General features: G+C 42.2%; 1 non-coding gene across 1 annotated transcript; it reads left to right on the top strand.

The window, feature by feature from the left end:
- Window positions 1–4,572: 4,572 nt before the first annotated feature.
- LOC112753308 (small nucleolar RNA R71) lies at window positions 4,573–4,676 on the top strand. Its single transcript, XR_003177700.1, has one exon. It is a non-coding gene; the product is annotated as a small nucleolar RNA R71 (small nucleolar RNA).
- The last annotated feature ends 219 nt before the right edge of the window (window positions 4,677–4,895 follow it).

Below are 4,895 nucleotides of genomic sequence, written 5' to 3' on the forward strand. Positions count from 1 at the left end.
AGCACACTCTTTTTTTTTGCTTTGGACCTTGACTTTAACCGCTCAGTCTCAAGTTTGCACTTGACACCTACATGCCACAAGCACATGGTTAGGGACAGCTTGGTTTAGCCGCTTAGACCAGGATTTTATTCCTTTAGGCCCTCCTATCCACTGATGCTCAAAGCCTTGGGATCCTTTTTATTTACCCTTGCCTTTTGGTTTTAAGGGTTATTGGCTTTTTGCTCTTGCCTCTTGGTTTTAAGAGCTTTTGGCTTTTTCTTCTTGCTTTTTCTTTTTCTTTCTATTTTCTTTTGCCTATTTTTTTTCTGCAAGATTTGTTCTTTGCTGCTTTTTCTTGCTTCAAGAATCATTTTTATGATTTTTCAGATTATCAAATAACATGTCTCCTAGTCATCATTCTTTCAAGAGCCAACATATTTAACATTCTTAAACAACAACTTCAAAAGACATATGCACTGTTCAAGCATTCATTCAGAAAACAAGAAGCATTGTCACCATATCAAAATAATTAAGCTAAGTTCAAGGATAAATTCAAAACTCATGTACTTCTTGTTCTTTTGAATTAAAATATTTTTCATTTAAGAGAGGTGATGGATTCATAGGACATTCATAACTTTAAGACATAGTTACCAACTACTAATGATCATGTAATGAAGACACAAACATAGATAAGCACATAACATAGAAAATGAAAAATAGAGAAATAAGAACAAGGAATGAATCCACCTTAGTGATGGTGGTGTTTCCTTCTTGAGGAACCAATGATGTCCTTGAGCTCTTCTATGTCTCTTCCTTGTCTTTGTTGCTCCTCCCTCATTGCTTTTTGATCTTCTCTAATTTCATGAAGGATGATGGAGTGCTTTTGATGTTCCACCCTTAATTGTCCCATGTTAGAACTTAATTCTCCTAGGGAGGTGTTGACTTGCTCCCAATAGTTTTGTGGAGGAAAATGCATTTGAGGCATCTCCAGGATCTCATGGTGATGAGCTTCATACGCCTCTTGAGCTCCATGAATGGGCTCTCTTGCTTGCTCCATCTTTTTCTTAGTGATGGGCTTCTCTTCCTCAATGTGAATGTCTCCTTCTATGAAAGCTCCAGCTGAATAACATAGATGGCAAATAAGATGAGAAAAAGCTAGCCTTGCCCCAGGAGAGGGTTTTTCGGCTATTTTGTAGAGTTCAAGGGAGATGACTTCATGAACTTCTACTTCTTCTCCCATCATGATGCTATGGATAATGATGGCTCGATCCACAGTAACTTCAGATCGGTTGCTAGTGGGGATGATGGAGCGTTGGATGAACTCCAACCATCCTCTAGCCACAGGCTTGAGGTCCAATCTTCTTAGTTGAACCGGCTTGTCTTTGGAGTCAATCTTCCATTGAGCTCCTTCCACACATATGTCCATAAGGACTTGGTCCAACCTTTGATTAAAGTTGAACCTTCTAGTGTAGGGGCATTCATCTCCTTGCATCATGGGCAAGTTAAACGCCAACCTCACATTTTCCGGACTAAAATCTAAGTAATTCCCCCGAACCATTGTAATATAATTCTTTGGATTCGGGTTCTTACTTTGATCATAGTTCTTAGTGATCCTTGCATTGGCATAGAACTCTTGAACCATTAAGATGCCGACTTGTTGGATGGGGTTTGTTAGAACTTCCCAACCTCTTCTTTGGATTTCATGTCGGATCTCCGGATACTCATTTCTCTTGAGCTTGAAAGGGACCTCGGGGATCACCTTCTTCTTGGCCACAACATCATAGAAGTGGTCTTGATGGGCTTTGGAGATGAACCTTTCCATCTCCCATGACTCGGAGGTGGAAGCTTTTGTCTTCCCTTTCCCTTTTCTAGAGGATTCTCCGGTCTTAGGTGCCATCAATGGTAATGGAAAAACAAAAATCTTATGCTTTTACCACACCAAACTTAGAATATTGCTCGCCCTCGAGCAAAAAAAGAAAGAATTAGATGAAGAAGAAGAAGAAAATATGGAGAAAAGGGGGAGGTGTGTTTCAGCCAAGAAGGGAAAGAGAGTGTTGTGTTGTGTGAAAATGAAGAAGAATGGAAGGCTTTATATAGGGAAGGGAGGGGGGTTAAGGTTCGGCCATATGGGTGGGTTTGGGTGGGAAATTGATTTTGAATTTTGAAGGTAGGTGGAGTTTATTGGGCAGGTTTATGGGGAAGAGTGGGTGGATGTGAGTGGTGAAGGGTTAATAGGGAAGAGGGATGGAGATGATAGGTGAAGGGTTTTGGGGAAGAGTGTTTATTGGGAATAGAGGATGATTGAGAATAGAGAAGAGAGTGAGTGGAGGTAGGTGGGGATCCTGTGGGGTCCACAGATCCTGAGATGATCCTGTGGGGTCCACAGATCCTGAGGTGTTCAAGGATTTACAACCTTGCACCAAATCAGGCATGTAAAATGCCCTTGCACACAACTCTGGGCGTTCAGTGCCAGGTTGGTGCCCATTTTGGGCGTTCAACGCCCATTTGTTGCCCATTTCTGGCGTTGAACGCCAGAACCATGCTTGTTCTGGGCGTTCAGTGCCAGCTCTTCTCCAGGGTGCAATTCTGGCGTTCAGCGCCCAGATGCTGCCCATTTTGGGTGTTCAGCGCCCAGATACTGCCCATTTTGGGCGTTCAGCGCCAGAACCATGCTCTGTTCTGGCGTTGAACGCCAGACAGGTGCTTCCTCCAGGGTGTGATTTTTCTTCCGCTGTTTTTGATTCTGTTTCTAAATTTTTCGTTTATTTTGTGACTCCACATGATCATGAACCTAAGAAAACATGAAAAACAAAAATAAAATTGGATAAATAAACATTGGGTTGCCTCCCAACAAGCGCTTCTTTAATGTCAATAGCTTGACAGTGGGCTCTCATGGAGCCTCACAGATGTGCAGAGCTTTGTTGAGACCTCCCAACACCAAACTTAGAGTTTGGATATGGGGGTTTGACACCAAACTTAGAGTTTGGTTGTGGCCTCCCAACACCAAACTTAGAGTTTGACTGTGGGGGCTTTGGTTGACCCTGCTTTGAGAGAAGCTTTTTCTGCTTCCTCTCCATGGATGCAGAGAGAGATCCTTGAGTTGTAAACACAAGGTTGTCCTTATTTAATTGAAGGAACAATTCTCCTCTGTCCACATCAATCACAGCTCTTGCTATGGCTAGGAAAGGCCTTCCTAGGATGATGGATTCATCCTCTTCCTTTCCAGTGTCTAGGACTATGAAATCAGCAGGGATGTAAAGGCCTTCAACCTTTACTAACACGTCCTCTACTTGTCCATAAGCCTGTTTTCTTGAATTGTCTACCATCTCTAATGAGATTTTAGCAGCTTGCACCCCATAGATTCCCAGTTTCTCTATTACAGAGAGGGGCATGAGGTTTATCCCTGAACCAAGGTCACACAGAGCCTTTTCAAAGAGCATGGTGCCTATGGTACAAGGTATTATGAACTTTCCAGGATCCTGTTTCTTCTGAGGCAATGTCAGTTGATCCAGATCACTTAGTTCATTGGTGAACAAGGGAGGTTCATCTTCCCAAGTCTCAATACCAAATAATTTGGCATTCAGCTTCATGATTGCACCAAGGAACTTGGCAGCTTGCTCTTCAATGACATCCTCATTCTCTTCAGAAGAGGAATACTCATTAGAGCTCATGAAGGGCATAAGGAGGTTCAATGGAATCTCTATGGTCTCTAGATGAGCCTCAGATTCCTTTGGTTCCTCAGAGGGAAACTCCTTATTGATCACTGGATGTCCCAGGAGGTCTTCCTCCTTGGGATTCACGTCCTCTCCTTCCTTCACAGGTTCAGCCATGGTGATTAATTCAATGGCCTTGCACTCTCCTTTTGGATTTTCTTCTGTATTGCTTGGGAGAGTACTAGGAGGGATTTCAGTGATCCTTTTACTCAGCTAGCCCACTTGTGCTTCCAAATTTCAAATGGAAGACCTTGTTTCATTCATGAAACTCACAGTGGCCTTAGATAGATCAGAGACTAAGTTTGCTAAGCTAGATGGATTCTGCTCAGAATTCTCTGTCTGTTGCTGAGTGGATGATGGAAAAGGTTTACTATTGTTAAACCTATTTCTTCCACCATTATTAAAGCCTTGTTGAGGCTTTTGATCCTTCCATGAGAAATTTGGATGATTTCTCCATGATGGATTATAGGTGTTTCTATAAGGTTCACCTAAGTAATTCACCTCTGCTATTGCAGGGTTCTCAGAATCATAAGCTTCTTCTTCAGAAGATGCCTTTTGAGTACTGTTGGATGCAGCTTGCATTCCATTCAGACTCTGAGAAATCATATTGACTTGCTGAGTCAATATTTTGTTCTGAGCCAATATGGCATTCAGAGTATCAATTTCAAGAACTCCCTTCTTCATAGGCGTCCCATTATTCACAGGATTCCTCTCAGAAGTGTACATGAACTGGTTATTAGCAACCATGTCAATGAGTTCTTGAGCTTCTGCAGGCGTTTTCTTTAGGTGAATGGATCCACCTGCAGAAGTATCCAATGACATCTTTGATAGCTCAGATAAACCATCATAGAATATATCCAGGATGGTCCATTCTGAAAGCATGTCAGAAGGACACTTTTTGGTCAGCTGCTTGTATCTTTCCCAAGCTTCATAGAGGGATTCACCTTCTTTCTGTCTGAAGGTTTGAACATCCACTCTAAACTTGCTTTGCTTTTGAGGAGGAAAGAACTTGGCTAAGAAAGCCGTGACCAGCTTATCCCAAGAGTTCAGGCTATCTTTGGGTTGAGTGTCCAACCACACTCTAGCTCTGTCTCTTACAGCAAAAGGGAAAAGTATGAGCCTGTAGACTTCAGGATCTACTCCATTAGTCTTAACAGTATCAAAGATCTGCAAGAATTCAGTTAAGAACTGAAAAGGATCTTC

Source organism: Arachis hypogaea, chromosome 15 (genome assembly GCF_003086295.3).
Source record: "Arachis hypogaea cultivar Tifrunner chromosome 15, arahy.Tifrunner.gnm2.J5K5, whole genome shotgun sequence".
NCBI classification, from domain to species: Eukaryota; Viridiplantae; Streptophyta; class Magnoliopsida; order Fabales; family Fabaceae; genus Arachis; species Arachis hypogaea.